This window comes from Apodemus sylvaticus, chromosome 12 (genome assembly GCF_947179515.1).
Source record: "Apodemus sylvaticus chromosome 12, mApoSyl1.1, whole genome shotgun sequence".
In the NCBI taxonomy this organism is placed as follows: Eukaryota; Metazoa; Chordata; class Mammalia; order Rodentia; family Muridae; genus Apodemus; species Apodemus sylvaticus.
The window spans coordinates 46,891,598-46,918,989 of record NC_067483.1 but is presented as its reverse complement, the minus strand read 5'-3'; the positions used below and the strand labels follow the sequence as shown (position 1 = coordinate 46,918,989).

The 27,392-nt window shown below is 36.1% G+C and overlaps 1 protein-coding gene and 1 pseudogene across 8 annotated transcripts in view; one reads left to right on the top strand and one right to left on the bottom strand.

Annotated features, from left to right (window-relative positions):
- LOC127697904 (complement factor H-like) overlaps nucleotides 1–27,392 on the top strand; it is a 577,689-nt gene that overhangs the window by 225,331 nt on the left and 324,966 nt on the right. The gene's annotated exons all lie outside the window — the stretch shown is intronic.
- LOC127697716 (nucleoside diphosphate kinase B-like) lies at nucleotides 6,776–8,516 on the bottom strand (annotated as a pseudogene).

The window sequence follows — 27,392 nt, the reverse complement described above, 5'->3', positions numbered from 1 at the left end:
CAGTAAAGCATGAGGTATTACATTGAATTTGGAAGAAAATGAACCCAAGAGAATGCACAAGAATCAGAAAACCATTGATTCAAATACTTAGGAATCCCATAAAAACACTGAAGTAACACTATAATATGTATATAGAGGGTGTGATATAGTATCATTTAGGGCCTGTGCATGACGATTCAGTCTATAGGAGTTCATATGAGAATAACTCAGTTGATTTGGAGGGTCTTATTCTCTTGGGGTCTTGTATCCCCTCAGGCTCCTTATGTTCTTGCTACCTCTTCTAGCAGTTTTCCTGAGTTCTGAAGGAAGGGGTTTGATGGATAGACCCCATTTGGAACCTAGTGTCCCAAGGTCTCTCTTTTCCATCCCAACTTTTCTACCTGCCCCTGCCATGTGTTTGTGTTTGTGTGTGTGTGTGTGTGTGTGTGTGTGTGTGTGTGTGTATGTGTGTGTGTGTGCGTGTGCGTGTGCGTGTGTGTGTGTGTGTGTGTGTGTGTGTGTGAAATATGTAGCTGTGGGTATGTCTAATGGTTCACACCTGATATAGGAGGAAGCCTCTCTTGTCATCACTGAATAAAGTGCTGATCTGCCAGTATAGTCAAATATAACTAGGAATAATTTAATTCTTTTTATTTTTTCAAGACCGGTATTATTTGTTTTTACACTAGCTCACAGTCTCTGGTTCTCAGTCACCCAAGCAATAAGGAGTATGGGTTTCATCTCAAAATGTGGGCCTTAATTCAAATTAGACATTGATTTGTTAGACTGACAAGACCAGTGCCACAATTGCCCTGCCATATTTGATGAGCAGGAGAGCATTTTAGATAAAGGTTTGGGGACTGGATTGGTGAATATGTTTCTCTTTTCGTAGTTTTCAGAGTACTTTCCTCTACTCCTGTCCCTAAAACACAGCAATGTATCCACCAGCTTATACTTTCACTGTTTAGTGAGTTGTGTGAGTGTTATCTCACAAATGTGAACTTGCCAGATTGGGGAAAAGAAGTTATTGTCTTGGAAATAACCTGGGTTTTAAGGGACTTTTGTGACACTCATGTGTCCAATAACTCAATTAGATGTAAACGAATCCCAGGACTGAAAGTTTTTTTGTTTACCAGAGATGGCCAGTAACTCCATGTTACCCATTACTTTCAGACTTCATTAGGAACACCTTCATATAGAAGAAGATTACAGTGCAATAAATTTTCATACTCCCCCTCAAATAACACTCAATCCTAGTTGTCTCTACCTGTATTCTCTCCTTTTCACCTCCTGTTCTCATTGGCTCCATCACAAAATTCACCTATAGAACCTATTTTAATTTTCCTCTAACAAAAATTGATGTGTCCCCCTAATCTTTTCCTCAGTACTAAATTCCCATGGGCCTATGGATAATAGCTTGCTTGATAATCATTTACTTAATGACTGAGCTCCACATATGAATCAATACTTAGCATATTTAACTTTCAGGGTCTGTGAAAAATTTTGTTAGAATTTATATGGTGATTGCACTGAATACGTATATTACCTTTGGTAGGATGTCAATACTACCATTCCATGAGCACAGAAGTTCTTAATCAGTCTTCTGATATATGATTCAATTTTTGGAATAGAGAAGTCATGCAGAGTCTTGTCTTATTCCAGATTTTAGAGGACATGCTAACTATTGGTTTGCTGTAACTGAATTATTATGTTGATTTAGGCAGCTTTTGTCCCTAATCTCTCTAGAACTTTTGTCGTGGAGAGGTGCTAGAATTTTGTCAACCACTTAAATAGATGATGATATGGTTTCTGTCTTTTAGTTTTCTTTTATAGTTATTGTAACTATTGATATACGTATGTTGAACCATCCTTGCTCTCTCAGATGAAGCCAACTTAATGAATTCATGGTGGATGATCTGTTGGACATGTTCTTGAATTCAGTTTGCAAGTATTTTATTGAGTATACTTTTAAGTCTATATTCATAAGGGAAATTCTTTATTTCTCTTTCTTTACTAAATCTTTATGTAATTTGGATGTCGGGGTAACAGAATTAAATTATTCCTAGTTATATTTGACTACACTGGCATATTAGCACTTTATTCAGTGATGACAAGAGAGGCTTCCTCCTATATCAGGTGTGAACCATTAGACATACCCACAGCTACATATTTCACACACACACACACACACACACACACACACACACACACACACAAACACATGGCAGGGGCAGGTAGGGTATAATAGGGCATCTGTAGTCTTATAGAGTCTGCAGCAACCTGCCCAGAGACTTTTAATGATTGCTTCTATTTATTTAGAGGTTATGAAAATATTTAGATGGTTTATCTCATCATGTTTTAAATTTGATTTTTGGTATCTGTCTAGAAAATTGTCCAATTCATTCAAATTTTCCAGTTTTTTTGAATATAGACTTTTGTAGTAGGATCTGATGATTTTTTTTTATATTTCCTCAGTTTCTGATGTTATATCTCCCTTTTCATTTTTGATTTCCTTAATTTGGATACAGTGTCTGTGCCCTCTGCTTACTCTGGCTAAGGCTTTATTTATTTTGTGGATTTTTCTCAAAGAACCAGATCCTGGTTTTGTTGATTCTTTGTATAGTTCTTTTTGTTTCTACTTGGTTGATTTCAACCAGGAGTTTGATTATTTCCTGCTGTCTACTTCTCTTGGGTTTATTAGATTCCTTTTTGTTTTAGAGCTTTCAGGTGTGTTGTTAAGCTACTAGTATGTGTTCTTTCCAGTTTCTTTTGGAGGCACTCAGAGCAGAGTTTTCCTCTTAGCACTGCTTTTACTGTGTCCCATAATTTGGAGTATGGAGTACTTTTGTTTACTTTAAATTCTCGAAAGTCTTTAATTCTTTTATTTCTTCCTTGATCAAGTTATCATTGAGTAGGACATTGTTCAGCTTCCATGTGTACATGGAATTTCTGTTGTTTTTGTTGCTATTGAAGAACAGCCTTAGTCTGTGGTGATATGATAGGAGGCACAGGATTATTTCATTCTTCTTGTATCTGTTGAGGCATATTTTGTGGCCAATTATATGGTCAGTTTAGGAAAAAGTACCTTGAGGTGCTGAGAAGAAGGTATATTCTTTTGTTTTAGGATGAAATATTGTATAGATATTTGTTAAATTCATTTGGTTCCTAGCTTCTTAAGTTTCACTGTATCTCTGTTTAGTTTCTGTTTCCACGATCTGTCCATTGCTGAGAGTGGGGTGTTGAAGTCTACCACTATTATTGTGTGAGGTGCAATGTGTGCTTTGAGCATTATATTAAAGTTTCTTTTATGAATGTTGGTGCCCTTGCATTTGGAGCATAGATGTTCAGAATTGAGAGCTCTTGGTAGACTTTTCCTTTGATGAGTATGAATTGTCCTTCCTTAATCTATTTGACAACTTTGGGTTGAAAGATGATTTTATTTGACATTAGAATGCCCACTCTAGCTTTTTCCTTTGGAACATTTGCTTTGAAAATTTTATTCCAGTCCTTTACTCTGAGGTAGTGTCTGTCATTGACACAGAGGCGCATTTTCTCTATGTAGCAAATTGCTGGGTCTTGTTTACATATCCAGACTGTTAGTCTATGTCTTTTTATTGGGGAATTGAGTACACTGATTTTAAGACATATTAAGAAATAGTGATTGCTGCATACAGTTATTTTTGATGTTATTTTAGAGCCAGAAAGATTTGATTCATTCCTTCTCTTGTTTGCTTATTTTCCTATAATTATTTCACGGGTGTTTTGTGTTTCCTCTTAAAGGACTTCTAGTTGTTTACCTGTGTTGTTCTGTATTTCTTTAAGGGGGTTATTTAAGTCCTTCATAAAGTTTTCTATCATCATCATGAAGTGTGACTTTAAATCAGAATCTTGCTTTTCTGGTGTGTTGGACTATTCAGGGTTCACAGTGGTTGGAGAGCTGGATTCTGATGATGCCAAGTAGCTTTTTTTTCTGTTGCTTATGTTCTTGCCCTTGTCTTTTGCCATCTGGTTATCTCTGATGTTAGCAGGTTTTGCTTTCTCAGACTGTGGCTTTTCTCTCTTGCAAACCAGTGTGTCAGTACTCCTTGGACACCAGTTTTCTTAGGGAGAAATTTTATTGTGGAGAACTTTGGCCCAGGTTCAGCACTAAGGTGCAGAAGGAAATGGGAAGGATCTTGTCCCTGCCTGTTCCCTAGTTCCTGTGTCCTGATGGATCTGGGAGGGTCCCTCTTGGGCCAGGAATTTGAGCAGAAGTTGTGGTTTTACCTGTACTCACAGAGACCAGATCTCTCCCAGTGGTATTTGTGTATGGAGCACTATGGCACAGGATCAGCTCCAGTTTAGACAGAAACCAGAAGGATCCTGTCTCAGGCTGCACCACTGTTCCTGTGTCCTGAGTGCTCAAGGTGGGTCCCTAGGAGCTGAAGTAGTGCTCACAGGAGTGTCATCACTCCTGGGAGCCCAGCTCTCTCCTGGTGGTATTTGGGTATGGAGCTCTGTGGCAAAAGATCAGGTCTGGATAAAGATGGAAATTGGAAGGCAAGGTCTGGTCCTCCCATCCATCTTTTAGGTTTTGGTATTTAACCATTCCTCAGGAATTTGTGTTCAAATTATATTTTTTTATGTACATAATTCCCTCAGTTTGGCCTTTCTTTATTGGTTTTATTTCTATTTTTAGGTCTTTAACAGTTTTGTTTGTCTTTTCCCCAGTTTTATTTGTCTTTTCCTGGATTTCTTCATTTCCTTTATTAAGACCTCTATCTTGTTTGCATGTTTGTTTGTTTGTTTACCCTTTTAATTTGTTTGTATCCCTAGGCTTTCTTTTTTCGTTTATTGGATATTTTCTTTATTTACATTTTAAATGTTATCACCTTTCCCAGTTTCCCCCCTAGAAACTCCCTGCTCCCATCCCTCCCCCTACCCCTGTCTTTTTCTTATGCTTCAGCTATGTTAGAATAACAAGGTTCTGTTGTGGTAAGGTTGCTGCCATCTAGTGAAGACCTACCATCCTAGCTGTTATTGCTTGTTTTGTTTTAATGCTGGCACCTATGTTGTGCGATTTCAAAGATTATAGGGTTATGTGCTGGTTTCTGCTTTTGTCTTTGTTGGATGTAGTTTTTGTTTTGTTTTGTCTTTGTTCCTTGGTTTCTGTTTCCTCTTTGAATTTTAAAATAGTGTGATTATTGCCTGGTAGGAAACTTTCTATGGAGATCATAAGTGGGGCCAATGGGGGTTCCATTTATAATGTGTTTCTAGGTGTATGGAGATAATACTTAGGAATGGGTATACACTAAGTTTCTGGGGAGAAGAAACAAGGGGAAAGGACAGAGCATGTTCCACCAGGGTGTATTTATTTAGTCTCAGATTTAGTACAGAGAGTAGAGAGACTACCCCAGAAGGACTGCTTTTAGATGCAGTCATGAAATTACTGGATTAGATTTGGAGAAACAGATGGAAAGGTTAAAATCTGTAGTTAGTTTAGCTACTTACCAGGTAGGAGTGAATTGTGGGTTAGCAGGAAATGCCTGCTGGACTTGTGTGGTAGAATAAAGCAATGAGTGAAGGGATGAAGTTTAGCATGGAAAGATCTCTGAGATCTACCAGAGGCACAGTGGATGGATGCTGCCACAAGTGTTGCAAAGCTGCTGCTGAGACTCTGGGATTTTATTGTGAAGAACAGAGGAAAATGTGAAGATTTTAGTCATCTTACCTGCCTCTATGACAGGAGTGACCTGTGTGTTAGCAGCAAAGACCTGCAGGAGATAGGGGTCTTCAAAAAGAAGCAAGTATCAGTTAAGAATTTAAGAGCATTGGGAATGGTGTTTTGTTTTGTTTTGTTTTATTTTGTTTTGTTGACACAGGGTCTCACCCTGTAGTCCTAGCTGTCTTGGAACTCAATATGTAGACAACGTTGCCCTAAAATTACAGAGCTCTCTCTACCTCCCTCTGTCCCCCAGATGATGGAATTAAAGCATGTTCTGCAATATCTAGCTCATCTATAGTTTATGAAAACCTTACAGTTAGTGCTCCCCAACCTTCATAATGCTGCGACCCTTTAATACAGTTCCTTATGTTTTGGTGGCTACCAATGATATAATTAACTCATTGCTAATTTATAACTGTGATTTTACTACTATTGTGAGTTTTAATGTAAATAGTTTTGGAGATAGATGTTTACCAACAGGCTTGGGACCCACAGGTTGGAAGCCACTGTTGTAGTTGGTTTCTCCTCACTGTTCTTAAATATTCCTACACTGACCATGCTTACCACCTCAGCCTGTGTATTTGTCTGCATCATGATTGGCTATGCTCATATGTTAGCATTAGGATGTTTTCACAAAGAATAATACTTGGTATGCCTGTGAAGTTCTTCCCAACTCCCAAACTGGAGATAGTGTAACTCCTCTTGATCTAAAATAATATTCTCATATTCGCTGACCTAGGTTGTATAATAACGGGCACCCTGAAGATCAGTAACAAAGTATAACTTACTGTATACAGTATTACTTAGTTAATTATGGGATGGATATATCTTTTAAGCTAAGCATATATCTGTTCACAAAGCCAGAAGCTGTACAAAACATGTAATAACTTTATAATTACACAATAAGACTCTGTAGCACAGCAACTGATACCAATTTTTCCTTTCTATAAATAACGAATATAAATACAATGCAGTTGTTTTTTCCCCCAGTTCCAAAGTCTTTATTTTTTTTGGGGAACGATGATCCATCCATTTAGTGGGGTGGAGAGTTGTGTCTAGGAACCCATCAGTAGTGCAAAAAAGAACTCTGGTCTATTCATGACTACGCATACACCAATCAAGGGCACAAGACTTGTTCTCAATCAGTTCTTCAGGCTTAAGCCATAGACCAATCTCCTTCTCACTGAATAGCTTATCTTCTGACCAACTTGAATGCAAACATCCCCACTAATAGTGCCTGGGTTAGAATCAGCTGGATTGGTCTCTGACAGCACCACTGGACCTGTTTTCACCAGATTGTGCACCTTCCAGATCATGGCCCACATAGGCCCTGAATTCATGTAGTTCACCATCCCTGAGAAGAAAAGATGTTTTTTCAGGTCAATGTAGCGCTACTTCATGTGTTCATCAGAAGACAGAAGGAACTTCACGGCCACTAGGAAGAACCTCTCCTGCCTGAGGCATTTGATGATCCCACCCACCAGGACAGGATGCATGCCATCTGGCTTAATGGCAATGGAGATACACTCGATACATGTTGGCCATGGCCCAAAAGCCCTCAAGTTGGCTGGTATCTTTTTAAAAATAATAATAAAGAAGAAGTTTAGAGGGAAATATCTACTGGATTCTCTGGTAATATGTGCAGGATGATGGAGAGGAAAGATGCATCAAGTATTCTGTAGGGATTCTATTGAAGATCCAGGGATGAGGACTTGGGATTGGATTCAGAACAGAGGAGGGAATGGTGATTGATGGGGGTATTGAGTTAGCTTACCTGATTTTCTGGCTTTATCAGCTGGAATGCCTCCTAATTTCAGAGGCTGAAAATAAGATGGATTGAATATAGAGAAGTTGGATTAGAAGATCTTTCTGATCCTTTGGGGATGGGGGTCAGAGATGAAAGTGAGACAAGTGCATGTTTTCTGCTATAGAACTGAAGATGAGATGGGGAGACTGGATTTGGGGGAGGAGAGAGAGAAGTGAAGTTCTGCAGCCAGCCACCTGCTTCCCTTTTTCTTTTAACTAACTTATCATCTTACTGGTAGCCAGGTCTGACCTCAAACTAATGTAGACTGCCCTAGCTTGAACTCAGTGAAGATCATCTTCTTTCAGACACCAGAATGCTGATATGTCAGACAAGTCACAATTGCAAACTTCAAATACATTTCAAGTAAATATTCATGGAAATAAAGTCTTTAAATAATACTGTGAGTTGCATAAAATAATAATATACCTTGGATTACTTTTACCTAGCATAGCAATGTTGCCACGAGTACAAAAATAAATAACTAAAAAATATAGTCTTCTTCATAATAGATATCTGCACTTTTATAAATAACAGCTTCTGAGTTCTTTCTCCAAGATTTTGGGAAGTCTGAGAAAAAACATTAATCCTTCTTTACAAGCTTAGCAGAATCAAGTGCTGACTCCAATTTATCACATTATAATCCAAGTTTAATTCTCATTCAGAACCACTTGTCCATTCATAATTCTTTGCACCTTGTGTTCAAGTTTAGTAGGTCACAGATGTTGAGGATTTGTTCTAGATTGTCTAATTTATAATCATCAAATGTTTCATAGATGTCTTCACTGTAACGAGGCTATTTTGTGTGTCTAGGACGTTAATCTACATGAGCTCTGAGATAGACCTTCCCATTTTCTGGTTATTAGGATCTGTCAGAAGATAGTTATCAACCTCATAAATGGAGCCTGTTGGGACTGTCCTGGTCACACTTTCTCCTCTGCTGGAGATTCTCCTCCCAGAGCAAACTGTTCTCACTTTGTCAGTGTGATGTACTTCTCTGTCCCTGGCACTGTGAACTACAGACATCATTTTCCCAGTGTTTCTATCTCATCTTTCATGATTTTTTTCATCATGGTTTTTGATTTTGAGTGAGACTATTAGTAAATATGTCTATTCAGTCTTTTCATCTCTATTTCTGTTTTACTGTTAGATAATAATATCACATGAGATGATTTTTCAGACATTTTTGGAATTAGTACATACACATAGACATCTCCAAATGGCCTATCAGCTTTAAATCTTGTTTTTTTGACACAAAGATAGTCTGGCAATAATTCCTCCTCCAAACTACCATTGGGTTTAATTCTTTTCTATTTTAGTTTCTTTATATAACATAATATATATTGAGGAAAAAAAAGATGCTTAAAACCAGAACAAAGTTTCAATTTACAAAGCATTCCTGCTTTTGCTTGAAATCCTTTAAATGGTCAAGAATGAAATGAGCAGCTGGAGGTGGACCAGCAAAGGAGGACATTCACTGCTCTTACAGGAAACCTGGGCTTAGTTCCCTGCTCTCACATTCCAGTTCAAGAGAATGTTTTCACCCTAGAAATCTCTGTATCTCCAGTCTGAAGGTCCACTGCTTTCTTCTGACATATCATGGCATTATACATGTAGGTGGTGTACAGATGCAAATTCAAGAAAACATTACTATAGAGAATAAAAATAAATAAAAAGTTTCACTAAAATGAATTTTCAGCTTGGCTTTAGTCTTGCTCAAAAAATACAGCAGTCAGGTTTTATTGCATCATTTTGTTCATAGACATCAAGTGAAACATTATCAGAATGCAAAACAATTCTCTCCTAGATTTAGAACTACAAAATGGTGTTTTATTTCCATGTTCTTCTTGTAGATTTCTTCTATGGCTGTCATGACAAATGACCACAAAATTAGTGGTGGAAATTTGAGAGACAGTTGAAGACCTTAGATCGAAACATAATGTCATTGGGCTGCAAAATATTGTCAGGGGTGCTTTCTTTATTTATTCCTCCCATTCACAGATCTATGCCTTGTTGCAAAATGCTACTTGGTTTGGTAGCTCAATAGCATCTTCCTTCAACTTTGAGTTCAATAGTGTGTCATAATTCAGCATTTCTCTTCAGTCTTGCTACTGCCATTATTGCCCTTCCTATTATCAAAGGAGTCAATGCAAAAAATTCCTATCTCAAAATCATCAATAAAAATTTTCAAGTTGACATGCAAAGTATCATTAATGGTTATTGTGACTTAAAATATAACATCATTTGAAGACACCATTTAACCTATAAAAATAGTTAACAGAAAAAGAAGCAGGCTTGTAATTTTTCCATATTTTTAAGCAAAAAAAATAGTTTTTCCATGCATATATTCTGATTCTGATTATAATTTTTTTCTTCCTACTTTCTACCAGATCCTAATCACCTCCAGTATTCCTTGATGCTCTGGCTGTGACTCTGGATGTGGCTCTGGATGTGGCTCTGGCTCTGGCTCTGGCTCTGGCTCTGGCTCTGGCTCTGGCTCTGGCTCTGGCTCTGGCTCTGGCTCTGGCTCTGGCTCTGGCTCTGGCTCTGGCTCTGGCTCTGGCTCTCACTCTCGCTCTCTTGCTTTCTCGCTCTTGCTCTCTCCTTCCCATTCCCATCAGAAGACAAACAGGCCAATAAACTAATATAAATTTAAAATGATCTAACTAAGAATAGGAGAAGATCTTGGGATTGAAGAGCAATAAAAACTAGAAGATCTTGTGCTATTCTCATATTTTGGAACCGTTGTACAATTGTTAAATATATTGATCAGCAGTGTGCATAGACTACATAAACACTGTGATAAATGGTCCAACAATCACTTCTGATGCAGCCACAACCTTCATCTTGAAAGTGTAAGATGTCAAATGAGGTTCATTTAGGTACTAACCACCTCAAGTGATTGTGTACTTTAAGGAATATTATGTTCATTTAAATAATCGTGTATAAAGGGTGTGTTAACACTCATCTGTGTCCACTTGAGAATAAAAATTTGGTACAAGTCTGAGGACTGAGGTAATAATGATATTCCTACTCAGAACCATGCCTTGTCTTGTTACTTTTTAAAACAAAATCCCAGTGAGCTATTTTAACTTACTTATGTCCTATGAAAAGTATAATTCTCAAAATTGTTAAAGTAGAAGATTTAGGATAAAAAAGAATTACTATTTTTAAGCCATGTAATAAATATGTAAAAATTCTTGAAAAATGTATCTCATAAAACAAAAACTAAAATGAATAAGGAAGCTTAAGGAAAATTGTTTTTATTGGTATTTATTGAAATAACATTACATATATTGCATGAGCTTTCCTGAATCAGAATCATACTTCATGAAAAGTGATATTATTCTCATACTAAAGTACAAATTATAAATAATAATCACAAATAATTAGATATAATAAGAGTAATCATATGTTACATATAAACATTATACAATGAACAATACAGCACTTCAATACGAAGATACAAGAAGAATACTATGATTCAATATTAATACTCTATTTTAGTTTCAGTGAAAGTATAAATATGCAGTTGTCACATTGGTTATTAACACTGGTGGGGTATCAGCTATAACTAGATTTCATGTTGAAAGACATCCTCACAAACCGAAGTAGTCTTTGGTTTTATGTTCTTGTCCCACACACACACTATTCTGTCATGTCGTTATTATAATTACTTGAAAGTAAGTTACTGATCAAGAGTTTTATCTCTGAGTGTTTTTCTGTGTTTTTTCTTTTTAATTTCAAGTGAAACCTTGTGATTTTCCACAATTCAAATATGGACGTCTATATTATGAAGAAAGCCGGAGACCCTACTTCCCAGTACCCATAGGAAAGACGTACAGCTATTACTGTGACAATGGGTTTTCAACTCCTTCAGGATCATACTGGGACTACCTTCAATGCACAGCACAAGGGTGGGAGCCAGAAGTCCCATGCCTCAGTAAGCCAATGCCTTTGTACTTAACTGTGCTTAATTTTTTTAAAGAAAAAGCACATATAAAATTACAGTTAACTTTCTCATGACAAACATAAAACCAGCAAAAGATTTTGTGAGCAAAAAGTCTAGTTTCTGGTCTTCGTGAGCACCTTTTCATGAAATGTATATACACAATAGTGACTATGGAAATAACTTCAACATGTGCATATTTTATTTATACAGACTAAAGATAAATGCTATTCTCTTAAGTATTTGTTATTAATTTTATTTTTGAATGTCATGCATGCTCATTTAGCAGTTATAAAGATACCATTTATCTTAGTTTATTTTTAAGCAAATAAAAGCTTTCATTTTATTTTAATTTTTAATTTTTATGTTTCTTAGGCCAATGTGTTTTCCATTATGTGGAGAATGGAGAATCTTCATACTGGGAAAGAAAATATATACAGGGTCAGATTGTAAAAGTCCAGTGTTACAATGGTTATAGTCTTCCAAATGGTCAAGTTACAATGACATGTACAGAGAATGGCTGGTCCCCTCCTCCCAAATGTGTCCGTACTGGTAAGTAATCAGCCCTTAGGTCACAAGATATTCATGACTTTCCGTCCTATCTGTATTAACTGTGGCAAAACTCTTCATTGTTTTCAGTGTGTATAAGTTAATACTGAAGATTCTTGATAAGTATATAGCGAAATAAACTCTCCTAGAAGGCATTAAGCTATAATGCAGCAAAACATTTAGCAAACTTGGTTTTATAGTACTATGTGCTTTTAACTTAAGTTTGCATTTGACTCAAAACAACTATAAAATTAAATTTTATAATTAAAATAGCTACACACATCATTCATATATTAACACTTCACAGAGCTGCTAATTGACTCTAAACTCTCTGTGATGTGCTACTTGGAAGAGAATTCTTGAATAATGTGTGTCAGGGTCCAGCCTCTACACAGGATTGGAGTTCTCAGCTGGAATCAGGGATATCTGGAAGGCACATAATAAATATCCACAGACTACTTTTTGGGTACAAGCTGACAGGCAATTTTTCAAGGCTTAAAGTTTCTCTCCTCTCTCATTCTCTGCTCTCTTTCTCTCTTGCTCGTTCACTTGCAGCTTGTGTGTGCACACGACTCTGGATTTCTCCAGCATACTCTGCTTTTTTCCTGTGTGCTTTTGAACTCACACTCACACTCTGTGTTCCCCTTTCACTCTCACACACACTCTTCATACACATACCACATACACTCTCCTTTCACTGACACTCACTCTCCATTCACACCTCACATGGCTCTCTTCACTCACTCCTCACACGCTCTTCTCACACTCTCTGCATTTACTCCCTCACTTGCTCGTCACAGTCTCACTATTTGTTCTCTACATGCTTTCTAGCCTTTCTCTCGCCCCAGTCTTTTATGGATATTCCAAAATCAAATAAAAAGGCATTGTATAATCATTGCCAAATCAAATTCAAAAGAATAACCATGTCCCACAAAGAATAAAGAATTACAATTTTTCCCCTTAAAGTTTCAAGCTTCCCTATTCCAGACTTACAGCCAAAGTAATAATAATGGAAAAAATATCATTTTTTTTAAACTTTAACTTTAAGAGTTCCAAGGCCAGCTACTTGCATTTTTCTTTTTGAATCTCTAATAAAAAATGACATGGGCAAAGCTGACAGGCAGTGGCCAGAAAGAATCAAGTTAACCCTTAACTCAATAGTTCCACTAGCTTTCTTCTTCTGCTACATTATGTACTTTGACCCCTCCAAATAGTCCCCAATGACCCAGTTTTACTAGTATAAGATTTGACATATTCTATACTTGCTTATCCAGGAACCATTCTCAAATGTTGTGCAAAACTTACTTCATAACTTTAATTGTTTTATTTCTTTCTTGCGTTTCCAATGCTGGCTTTAATTTATTTTTCTAATAATTTTGTCAAAATTTCTTTGCAAGTCAAGCATTAATCTGGAACTACCATTGTGCAGTTATTGCATTGTTTCCCAGTATGAGAACACATAGCATGCATGTGGCCTATTAGGACTGTGCTGTGCTGTGCCCCATGCCTCAATTTTTAACTGTTTAAGAATCATTACATCAGGAAACATCTAGTTTAACATACTTCACCAGAGCAGAAGGAGAAAGAAGCAAAAAAGTCAGATATAATAGAATAATTATGCACACCAAGGCCAACTGAAAAGCAGTCACACACAAATGAAATCTACACAGCGTATAGTTCAGGGCTAAGGTTAGGAGAAATGAGAGCAATTGGTTTTTTTTTTTTTTTTTTTTTTTTTACAAAGAGCTGCTACAGGCTACTCAGGTGTCTGCATCCAGGCCTACTGCAGGCAGTCCTTTATTTCAGATGGTAGGTTCCCTGGAGAGATATGTCTCCTGCTTCTCAGGGTCCAGATGCCACCCTTTAATACAAGGAGCTGCTGTGGGCTCCTGAGTGTCTGCATCCCAACCTACTGCAGGCAGTCCCAGCAGATTGTGCATGGTCCAATTTTGATGATTTTATCCAATCTTTGTAGAAGTATGTTTATGTTGTGCCAATTTCTTCTTGTGTATTCTTGTAAATGTCTGTGTTTTGTTTCATTTTGTTATATTTAAAATACAAAGAATGGGAGTACAACAAATGTACAAAATGCTAAAACATCATAATTCTTGATATACATTCCTTTTGATATCATTAAGGCTTTTTTAACATATAATCCAAAGTCAATTTGTAGCTGACCATTTTCAAATGCAAGTTTTTTTTTTTTTCTGGACTTACACCTTAGGAATTGTTTTGCTGGAAAGAGAATAATTCTAGAAAAAACATATTACTTTAGGTATACATGTCTCAGATGTGGGCTTTTTCTTTTTACTTCATATTGCTAACTTCTTTTATGTATAGTTGATTGGCCATTATCTTGCATTTTCAAAACATTTTTTGAAATTATCATATACTAGTGAGTCTTCATTTTTATGAATGTGATACATGTTTTAAAGTAAAATCTGTTTTTGAATGCTTGGTTGATTGCCTTTCATTCTATCGTTTCGTTTTGCTGATAATAAATATTTTAGCTTCATTTTTTCAATTTTTAAAAAATTTAATTGCTCACTTTTATAATTTACTTTTATTGGAAATTTTACATTTTTACATTTCAAATGTCATCCCATTTCCTGGTTTCCCCTCCAGAATCCTCCTATCCCATTCTTCTACCCGTTCTTCTATGAGGGTGCTGTCCCTCCCTCCCCCCCTTCCACCTCACCACCCTGGCATTCACCTACACTGGGGCATCTCCTTCCATTGATGCCTGACAAGGTCATTCTCTGCTACATATTCAGCTGGACCCACGGATCCCTTCCAGTATACTCTTTGGTTGGTGGTTTAGTTCCTGGGAGCTCTGGAGGGTCTGACTGGTTGATACTGTTGTTTGTTCTTCCTATGTGGCTACAAACCCCTTCAACTCCTTCAGTCCTTTCTCTAATTCCTCCATTGGGGTACCATCCTCCGTTTAATGGTTGGCTGTGAGCATCCACTTTTCTTTTTGTCAGGCTCTGGCAGGGCCTCTCATAAGACAGCTATAAAAGGATGCTATCTGTAAGCATGTCTTGACATCCACAATAGTATCTGGTTTCGGTGTCTGTATATGGGATGGATCTCCAGGCAGGGCAGTCTCTGGGTGGCCTTTTCCCCAATTTGTATCACTTTGACATCCCTTTGTTGTCTAATTTCTCTGGCTAGGAGTACTATTTTGAATAGGGAGTGAGAGAGTGGGCAGCCTTGTCTAGTCCCTAATTTTAGTAGGACTGCTTCATGTTATTCTCCATTTAGCTTGATGTTGGCTACTGGTTTGCTGTATAATGGTTTTTCTTATGTTCAGGTATGGGCCTTGAATTCCTGATCTTTCCAAGACTTTTACCATAAAGGAGTGTTTTATTTTGTCAAATGCTTTCTCAGCATCTACTGAGATGATCATGTATTTTTTTAAAGTTTGTTTAAAAAATTTGTTAAGGCCTACTTGATAGTGGTGAATGATCATTTTGATCTGTGCTTGGATTTGTTATTTGAGACTTTTATAGAGTAATTTTGCACTGATATGTGGAAGTGAAATTGGTCTGATCTTCTCTTTCTTTGCTGGGTCTTGTGTTGTTTAAGGGTCAGCATAAATATGGCTTTAAAGATTGAATTAGGTAGAGTTCTGTCAGTTTCTACTTCATGGAATAGTATGAAAAGTCCAAGTATTAGGTATTCTTTGAAGGTATGTTAGAATTCTGCACTAAAACCACCAGGCCCTTTCCTTTTTTTTTTTTTTTTTTTTCTTTTTTTCATTTTTTTCTTTTGTTGTTGTTTTTGGTTTTGGTTGGAGATTTTTATATCTCTTTAGTGCTTATCATATGATTTAGGTAGTTTTCCTGACCCTGATTTAATTTTAGAATGTATATCTGTATAGAAATTCACCCAATTCATCTAGATTTCGCAGTTTCATTAAGTATAGGCATTTGTTTTAGGATCTAATAATTTTTTTTATTTCCTCGTTTTATGCTGTTATGTTCCCTTTCCTGGATCCCCCCTCCCCTAAAGTCCCATAAGCCTTCTTTCCTCCCCATGTTCCCCAATCCATCCCTTCCCACTTCCCTGTCCTGGTATTCCCTGACCCTTCTGCACTGAACCTTTCCAGGACCAGGGGCCACTCCTTCCTTCTTCTTGGGCATCATTTGATATGTGAATTGTGTCTTTGGTATTCCAAACTTCTAGGCTAATATCTGTTTATCAGTGAGTGCATACCACGAGTGTTCTTTTGAAATTGGGTTACCTCACTTAGGATGATGTTCTCCAGTTCCATCCATTTGTCTAAGAATTTCATGAATTTATTGTTTCTAATGGCTGAATAGTATTCCATTGTGTTTATAAACCACATTTTCTGTATCCATTCCTCTGTTGAGGGACATCTGTGTTCTTTCCAGCTTCTGGCTATTATAAATAGGCCTGCTATGAACATAGTGGAACATGCATCCTTATTACATGCTGGGGAATCCTTTGGGTATATGCCCTGGAGTGGTATAGCAGGGACCTCCATAAGTATCAATCCCAGTTTTCTGAGGAACCGCCAGACTGATTTCCAAAGTGGTAGTATCAGCTTGCAACCCCACCAGCAGTGGAGGAGTTTTCCTCTTTCTCCACATCCTTGCCAGCACCTGTTTTCTCCTGAATTTTTGATATTGGACATTCTGACTGGTGTGAGGTAAAATCTCAGGGCTGTTTTGATTTGCTTTTCCCTGATGACATTTCTTTAGGTACTTCTCAGCCATTCAATATTCCTCAGGTGAAAATTCTTTGTTTAGCTCTATACCCCATTTTTTAAGGGGGATATTTGGCTCTCAGGAGTCTAACTTAAAGAAAAAAACCACATGGTCATTTCATTAGATGCTGAAAAAGCATTTGATAAAATTCAGCATCTTTTAAGTTAAAGGTCTTGGAAAGAACAGGAATTCAAGACCCATACCTAAACATAATAAAAGCAACATACAGCTAGCTGGTAGCCAACATCAAACTAAATGGAGAGAAACTTGAAGCAATCCCACTAAAACCAGGGACTAGACAAGGCTGTCCTCTCTGTCCATATTTACCCAATATAGTACTTGAAGTTCTGGCCAGAGCAGTTATACAACAAAAGGAGGTCAAAGGGATACAAATTGGAAAGGAAGAAGTCAAACTATCACTATTTGCAGATGATATAATAGTATACTTAAGCAACCCAAAAAATCTCCACCAGAGAACTCATACAGCTGATAAACAACTTCAGCAAAGTGGCTGGATATAAAATTAACTCAAGCAAATAAGTAGCCTTCCTATACTCAAAGGATAAACAGGCTGAGAAAGAAATTAGGTAAATCGCAGCCTTCACAATAGCCACAAACAATATAAAGAATCTTGGTGTGACTCTAACCAAACAAGTGAAAGATCTATATGACAGGAACTTCAACTCTTTGAAGAAAGAAATCGAAGAAGTCCTCAGAAGATGGAAAAATCTTCCATGGTCTTGGATTGGTAGGATTAATATAGTAAAAATGACCATCCTGCCAAAAGCAAACTACAGATTCGCTGGTATCACCATCAAAATCCCAACTCAATTCTTCATAGACTAAGAAAAAGTAATTCACAAATTCATCTGGAATAACAAAAACCCAGGATAGCTAAAACTATCCTCAACAGTAATAGAACTTCTGGGGGGAATCAGTTTCCCCGACCTGAAGCAATACCCAAGAGCAATTGTGTTGAAAACTGCATGGTATTGGTACAGTGACAGGCAAATAGATCAATGGAATAGGATTCAAGACCAGGAAATGAAGCCCCAGAATTATGGTCACTTGATCTTTGATAAAGGAGCTACAACCATCCAGTGGAAAAAAGATAGCCTTTTCAGCAAATGGTGCTGGTTCAACTGGAGGTCAGCCTATAAAAGAATGCAAATTGAGGCATTCCTATCTCCTTGTACTAAGCTCAAGTCCAAGTAGATCAAGAATCTCCACACAAAACCAGAGACACTGAAACTAATATATCTCCCTTTTCATTTCCGATTTTGTTAATTTGGATAGTATCTCTGCCTTTTATTTAGTTTGGCTGAGCATTTATTTATATTGTTGATTTTCTCAAAGACCCAGATCTTGGTTTTATTGGTTCTTTTTATTATTTTCTTTATTTCTAATTGATTTATTGTAGCTCTGAATTTAATTATCTCCTGAAGTCTATTGTACTTGTGTGTGTTTGTTTCTTTTTCTTCTGGAGCTTTCAGATATATTGTTAAGTTGCCAGAATAGGGTCTTTTCAATTTCTTTATGAAACCAGTAAGTTTTATGAATTTCCCTCTTAGCACTGCTTGAATTTGGTCCCATAAGTTTAATTGTACTGTGCCTTAATTTTCATTGAATTCTAGATAGAAAAACTTAAGTAGAGGGTTGTTCTGTTTCCATCAGTATGTGGGCATTCTCTTGTTTTATTCAAGTCCAGCCTTAGTCCATGGTCATCTGATAGAATGCCTTGGATTTTTTCTTGTATTTGTTCAGGCTTGTTTTTTGACCAATTATATGGTCAGTTTTGGTGAAGATATCATGAGTTGATGAGAAGGTATAATTCTTTTATTTTAGATGAATGTTCTGTGGATTATTGTTAAATCTGTTTGGTTCATATTTTCTCTAAGTTTCAATGCATTTCTGTTTAGCTTCAGAATCAGTGACTTGTCCATTGTTAAGTGTGTGTTTTTTAACGTCTCTCACTATTAGTATGTGAGGTGCAATATATATTTTAGTGTTTAGGAACATTTCTTTTTCAAATGTGGTTGTTATTGCATATGGAGTATAGATGTTCAGAATGAAGAGTAAATCTTGGTAGATTTTTCTTTTTATGTGTATGAAGAGACCTTCTGCATCTCCTGGATAACTTTTGGTTGAATTTTTCTTTTATTGGAAATTAGTATTGATACTCCAGCTTGTTTCTTGGGACTATTGGCTTAGAAAAACTTTTTCCAGCCTTTTACTCTGAGGTAATATGTCTTTGCCACTGAGGTGTGTTACCTGTATATAGCAAAATGCTGGGTACTATTTACATATTTAGTATTTTAGCCTATTTCTTTTGTTTAGGAATTGAGTCTATTGATGTTGACAGACATTGAAGTCAATGATTTGTTGCTGACTCCTGTTATTTTTGTTGTTAGAGGTGTTATTATGTTTGTGTGATTTTCTACTTTTGGTTTTGTTTTGACATGATTAATATCTTGTTTTTATTTTGGCATAGTTACCATCCTTGTAATGGAGGTTTTCTTCTATTATCCTCTGTAGGAATGGATCAGTGGAAAGATGTTGTGTAAACTTGGTTTTGTCATGGGATATCATGCTACCTCCATCTATGGTGATTGAGATTTTTTGCGGGGTATAGTAGCCTGGGCTGGCATTTATGTTCTCTTGGGGCCTGCATGATATAAGTCCATTATCTTCTGGCTTTTAAAGTCTCTTTGAGAATTCTGGTATAATTCTGATATATCTAACTTTATGTGGTATTTGGAGTTTTTCCCTTACAGCTTTTTCTTTCTTTGTTTTGTGCATTTAGTGTTGTGATTACTATGTGTAGGGAGGTGTTTCTTTTCTGGTTCAAGTAAAAGCTATTAGGAGTTCCTTAGCCTTCTTGTTATTTATGGCCATCTCTTTCATTAGGTTAGGGAGGTTTTCTTCTATGATTTTGTTGAAGGTGTTTTTTGGCCCTTTGAATTGGGAATCTTTCGCATTTTCTTTTGTTGCTGTGTCATTGGTTTCTATGGTATCTTGTGTACCTCAGGTCCTCTCTTCTATCTCTTGTATTCTGCTGGTGATGCTTGCATCTATGACTCCTGATCTCATTTCTAGGTTTTCTATCTCCAGGATTGTCTTCCTTTGTGATATCTTTATTGTTTATATTTCTACTTTTAGATCCTGGATGGTTTTCTTCAATTCCTTCACCTGTTCGGTTGGATTTTCCATCTGATTCATAATGTCTTTCAGTTCCTTTATTTTCTATATTATATTTCTGTCTGGATGATGTGTCCATTGGTAAGAGTGGAGTGTTGAAGTTTTCCACTATTAATGCATGGTATTCAATATTTCTTATGTAATTTTTTCATTAGTTTGTTCATTTAATAATTTTTATGAAAATGGATGTCCTTGCATTTGGGGGAGATGTTTAGAATGAGATGTCATACTCATGAAATATTCTTTTTGATTATTATTATGAAGTTTCTTCCTGTGCCACTAATTATTTATTTGTCTTGAATTCTACCTTGTTAGATATTAGAATGTCTACATGATCTTGCTTCTTGAGTCCATTTGCTAAGGAAGCCTTTTTCTAGCTTTTTACTGTGAAGTAATACACATTTCTTATGTTGAGGTTTATTTATTGTATGCAGGTAAAGGGAGGATAATGTTTTCACAACCATTTCATTAGCCTGTGCCATGTTATTGAAGAATTGAATCCATTGATATTAAGAGCTTTCAGTGGCCAATGATTGTTAACTCCTATTATTTTGAAGGTGGTGTTGGCTGTGTGTGTGTGTGTGTGTGTGTGTGTGTGTGTGTGTGTGTGTGTGTGTGTCTTCTTTTGCTAATGTGATATTATTTATTGCCTATGGTGTAGATGATCTCCTTGTGTTAGAGTAGAGATAATTTATTTGTTGGTTGTAGTTGATCTGCTTGGTTGGAATTTTCTTTCTAATATTGTTTTGTAGAGCTCAACTGTAGATAACTATTGCTTAAATTTGGCTTTCTCATGATAAATCTTGTTTTCTCCTTCTATGTTTATTGACAATTTTTCTGATTATTGTAGTCTGGGATGAAATTGTGGCCTCTTAGCAGAATGTCCAGGCCTTTCTTCCTTTTAGAGTTTCCATTAAGAAGTCAGCTATATTTTGATAGGTTTGTTTTTATATTATACTTACTTTTTTCCTCTCACAGCTTTTAGTTTCAATTTTTTGTTTTGAATATTAGTATTTTGATTACTGTTTTTACAGTCTTCATTTTCTTTTCTAATCTATTTGGTGTTCTATACATTTCTTGTGCTTTTATAGGCATCTCCTTCTTTAGACTAGGAAATTTTCTTTTATTATTTTGTTGACAATATTTTCTGGATCTTTAAAAATTTATTCCTTGTACGTTTCACAAGCATCAGATCCCACTCATCCTTCCATTCTTCCATATATACTTTCTTCCCTTGCAAATGTTCCCACAAATCAAAACAAATAAAAATATAAATGAACAAACAAATAAACATCGTGTCAATGAAACTGCTAGCATTGCAATGTGTCACACAGTATACACTCTTATTCAAACAGTTTTATCTGCAGATGTTCATTGCATCCAGTTATTGGTCTGGTTCAAGACCTCTGGTCTCTGGAGCACCACAATATATTCTTGATATTCTGACTTCCTATTTTCATTCACATTGCTCCAATCCTATAAACAGCATATCATTCATGCCTGTCCCTTTCCCAGTATCATAATTTTAGGGTTGATATATGATACATTTATTAACTCAGAAAATATGTGTAACACTTGAATTGGAGCTGTATTTTCAAACTTGATTTACTCACTAGTGAGAATACACCTGAAAGCACTGACTCTCTACATTTTTGAAACTATCAGCATAAAATAGTTTTAAGGTGAGGCCCATGATTCCTTTCAACCTTACTAGAGTCATGCCTGGATGTTGAAGGCCAATTCAAATGAGGTGTCTATATTTGTTGAGAGTTTATGATTATAATGGCAATGTTTTGTCCAGAAGATATCACAGCCTTGATCACTTTAGCTCCTAGAATCTTTGTACCCCTTCATTCACATGTTGCCTAGAGGGAATAGTGCACCTGTCTTGTTTAACACTTCACACACACTCTCACTATTGGTAGTACCTTGAGTATTAATACATGCCTAATTTTATTATAATTTACTAGAAAAAATGATCTTCTCTAATTGATGTTGACTGCATGATTATTTATGAATATAAGCATATTTACTTAGAAGACTGTTCAGTGTTAAGTCAATTCATTTTAATAAAAGAATCAAGGTGTGTCTTTGCATTCTGATCTTAAGACATCACTGCCCTGGGCTTTTGTGTAGGTTTACAATTACAAGCGTAGAATCTGTGTAGCAAACTGAGCCACACACTCAACTAAGTTTTAGTTTCCACAATGTAGATCTTCCCAATATATATGTAATATCTGTGGCTTGAAGATACCTGAATTTTATTTATTTTTCAGTGAACTTTCTGATATTTCCTGGATAGCATAAAGATGATTAATCTTTCTGTAATTTATTAAATAACTTTTTTCTACTTAAAATGTTTAGTGCTTACTCCTCAGGAATGTTTAATTACTCACTGCTTTTATCGAATGCTTTACTATTTGGGGAAATACAATGTAAAATGACAACTGGACCAATACAGGAGATGATGATCATAAATCTGTGTTAGAAGTGATTCCAGAAAGTAATCTTTTGTGTCATGTTGAATATGTAGTAGGATGAGATTTATCAATAAAAATTAGATCTTGGGTTTGAAAACTGTTAAAAACTAGAAGATCTTGCACCATGCTAATACTATTTAGAGCAGTTAAAAAAATTGGCAAATATGTTGTTCAGCAGTCTGAGTAGAGTTCATCAACACTGTAATACATGGTTCAACAGTCACTGCTGAAGGAGCCACAACCTGCATCTGGAAAGTGTAAGATGTCAAATAAAGCTTAGTTAGGTCTGACCACCTCTGGTAATCATGTACTTTAAGGAATTTTATGCTTGTATCAAGAAGCATGTATAAACTTACTCACCTGTGCCCACTGGAAAATGAAGATTAGATAAAAATCTGAGGACTGTTGTTATAATGATATGCCTATCCTGAACCATGCCTTCTTTTGTTACTTTTTAAAACAAAATCTCAGTGAGCTATTTTAACTTATTGATGTCCTATGAAAAGTATGTTTCTCAAAATAATTAAAGAAGAACATTTGGACAAAAAGAATTGCAATTTTTAAATCCATGTGATAAATGTGTAAAAGAATTCTTGAAAAATTTCTCTCATAAAACAAAAACTAAAATAAATGAGGAAGCTTAAGGAAACTTGAGTGTTTTTTATATGTATTTGTTGAAATAACTTTTAATATATTGCATGAATTTTCTTGAGGTAGAACCATACTTCATGGAAAAATGGTATTATTCTCATACTGCAGTACAAATTATAAATAATAATCACAAATTTTTACATATAAATTTTACATATTACATACATAATTCTCTATGATGTGTTAGTGCAAAGAGAAATCTTGAAGAGTGTTCATGTTCCAGTTTTGATGTGTTTCTCTGATCTTTGTACCAATATGTGTATGTTGTGTTAATTTTTTCTTTTTGTGCAAATATCTGAGTTTTGTTTCATTTTATTTTTAAAATAAATATCTACAAAATATTACAACATCATAGTGTTAACATACATTCCTTTTAATATCATTTGGGATTTTTAAATATAGTCCTAAGTCAATTTATAGTTAACCATTTTTTGAATTTATAGTTAACCAGTTTTCTTCTAATTTAGACTTTACAAATAGTTTTTCTGGAAAGTGAAGAATTCTAAAAAACAATCCTTTATTTATACATGCCACAGATGTGGGATTTTTTAACTTCATATTGCCAACTTCTATTATATAGACTTGATTGCCATTATCTTGCATTTTAAGAACAATTTTGAAATTATCATAAATATTGAGTCCTAATTTTTATGAATATAATACATAATTAAAAGTATAACCTAATTTGAATGCTTGTCAATTGCCTTTTATTATAACACTTTGCTGATGAGAGACTTGTTTTAACTTCATTCTTTTTTAGATATTTGTCCTTTATTTATTTAATCTCCAAGAATATTTATCTTCATTTATTTAAATTTTAAATGATTAACATAATTGATCTATTGAAAACCTTTACTGTGTATTTATTTGATAGTTTTTCTTTTATACAAGTTTTTTCTTATAACCTTAATTTTACATATTATTTTGTTAATTGGGTTGAACGACATGAATATTCTCTATTTTAAAATTATTTCTGGTATTTTTACTTTTTAAAGTCCTGTTCAGATAGGTTCCTTTAATTTTCTTTCTTCAAGTAACTTGAAGGAACTAACAGCTTTATGTTCATATCCCAAGGACTTATCTGTGAAAAACATCATTTTTCTTCAGGAATTACTTCACACATATTTAATGTTCAGGTCAGTGGTATTGACAAATGAGTGTGATTATATGACTACAACCTCATCTAGTACCAGCCTTCTGAGGAGTTTATCTTTTCCCTTCTTCTTCAGCCTAAGTTCAATTCTACTATTCTAGATATTAAAATTTCCCTTGGTTATTGTTGTTTTTTCTACTACAGGATGTCAAGAGATCAATACATTGTAGAGTTTTGTTTGTTTGATTGAATGATTGCTTGTTTTCATTCTAATACTTTTAATTTTTTTATTCTCTTTTTCTTTCTTCCTTTTTTATGCAATACATCTTGACCAGAGCCACACCTCCCTCTATTCCTTCCAGTCCCCTCTAATCCAATATCCACCATATAAGCTGTTCTCCATTTCCCCTCATAAAAGAGCAGGCACTGGAGTGATAGCACCTGAATATACCATAAAAGAATCCAATAAGATTTGGTAGAAATCACAATATCAAAGTTGGAGAAGGCAACCCAGTAGGCAGAAAAGGGTCCCAACAGCAGGCAAATGAGTCAGACACATCCACTCCACCATTAGGAGTCCCACAAAATGCTCAAAATAAGAAACCACAGAGGATCTAGCACAGACCCACTCAGGGTCCATTATTATACCTTTGGTCTCTGTAACCCCTATGAACCCTGCTTAGTTGAATTTGTGGACCATATTCTCTTGGCGTCCTCCAAACTTCTCACTCCTACAAGCCTTTCTTCTCATATTTTCCTGGATTGTCCTATCTTTCCTATTGTTCATCTGTGTGTCTCTGCATCTATTTCCATTCAGTTGCTCAAAAAAGCCTCTCTGATGATTAGGCTACTCACTAATCTATTAATATAGCATTATGAATATTATTAGGAATCACTGACATTTTTATCAGTCATATTTTGTACAGCCATATTTCTCTGAAACATACAGCTTTTCATTCCTGGCCATCCAGGCATTGTCATGTATGGACTCCCTTCCTGGTTTGGGCCTCAATTTAGACCAACCATTAGTTTGTCTCTCCCGTAAGCACTGAGCTACCATTACTCTAGCACATCTTGCAGGCAGGACAGGTCAAAAGTTTTAGGCCTGGGTTGGTTTCCCAGTCTCACCAGTGGTAGGTTTTCCTGGTTGCACAAGATGGCCTGTTCATGTTCCATATTCTCCATTATGACTAGGGTCACTTCATAGGTTCCAGGAAGTTTATACTGCATTAGGATTCCACATTGCCACTAAACACTCAACAATTCCACTTGTCTCTCCCAGTCCTCTTTCCTTCCCTCCTCCTCTCCCTTCTTCCTCATATAATCTCTCCTTTTCCAATCCCACTTTCTCACAGTCCTTCCACAAAATCCTTTCTATTTCTCCTTGCTGGGGAGATACATTTGTCTCTACTGAAGCCATCCCTGTTGTTTAGCCTTTCTGGGTCACTGAATTATAGCATATTATCCTTTACTTTATAGCTAATATCCACTTATTAAAAGTGAGTTCAGACCATATTTGTTTCTGGATTGCCTTACTTAGGATTAATTTTTCTAGTTCCATCTATATGTCTATAAATTTCATGATGTCTGTTTTTCTAACAGCTAAGTAAAAAGTAATTCATTGTGTAAAAATACTACAATTTCTTCATCAATGATTTGGCTGAGAAAGACTATTATGAATGAAGTCACTATGAAAAGAATTGAGCAAGTGTCTTGTGGAGCATCTTTTAGGTGTATGCCCAAAATTGGGATAGCTGGGTGTTGGGAAAAATTGATTTCCAATTTTCTGAGCAACTTCCATATTGATTATAATAGTGACTCTATGAGTTTACATTCTAAACAGTGATGAAGAAGTATTTCCCTTGCTCTACATCCTCACCAGCATGAGCTGTCAACTTGTGTTATTGATTTTAGCCATTAAGAAAATTGTAAATTGAAATCACAAAGCAGTTTTAATTTCTACTTTCCTGATTGCAAGGATGTGGACTATTCACTTCAGTGTGTTTAGGTCACTGAAATTCTCCTATTGAGAATTCTTTTATATGTGGAGCTCACATTCAATTTGATTTTTTGTTTTGTTGATGTCTAGATTTTTATTTCTTTTTCCATTAATTTATAATTAATTAATTCACTTTATATCCTGACCAGAGTTTCATCTCTTTATCTTCTCCCAAGCCCTCTATTCCCCCTTCTATTCCCCTATACCTCCCTTCCCTTTTCCTCAGTTAAGGGTGCCCTCCCATGGATACTCTCTTAGGATTTCATTGCTCTGAACAGACACCACGACCAAGGAAACTTTTATAAAGGACATTTAATTGGGGCTGGCTTACAGTTTCAGAATTTCAGTCAATTATCATGATGATGGCAAGCATCACATTGTATAGGCAGACTTGGTGTAATGGAGCCAAGAGTTTTACATCTTAATGTGAAAACAGACAAAGGGGGACTCTTTGTACACTAGATAGAGCTTAATCAAAGCCCACCCCCACAGTGAAACATTTCCTACTACAAGGCCACATCCCATAATAATACCACTTCCCATGGTCCAAGAATATTCAAACCACCATATGCCACTTCCTGGCACTCACAGTGTTGCTCAAACACATGAGTCTGTGGGGGACATATCTTGCCATATCATAATGCAAGTACATTTAGTCCAACTTCCCAATTACCAGTAGTCTATCACAATCTTGAAAATATTTAAAAGTCGAAAGTTAAAAGTCTCTTCTTAGATTAATGCAGTCTCTTTTTAAATTTTTTTTAGATATTGTATTCGTTATTATATTAATTTAATTTCAAATGTTATCCCCTTCCCAGTTTCCCCTATTAAAACTCCTCTCCAATCCACCCCCACCACTTCAATGAGGATAACCCCTCCTCTTGCCTCACAGCCCTAGCATTCCCTTTCACATTGAGCCTTCACAGAACCAGAGGCATTCCCTCCCATTTATTCCAGATAAGACCATCCTCTGCCACATATACAGTGGGAGCCATGCATCCCTCCATGTGTATTATTTGGTTGGTGGTTTAGTCCCTGGGAGCTTTGGTTGGGGTGGGGGAGAATCTGGTTGGATGATATTGTTGTTCTTCCTGTGTGATTGCAAACCCCTTCAGCTCTTTCACTTCTTCCTCTAGCTACTCCATTGGGGTCTCTGTGCTCAGGCTGATGGTTGGATGCAAGCATCCACATCTCTATTGGTCAGGCTCTGGCAGAGCCTCTCGGGAAACAGCTACATTAGGCTCCTGTTAGCA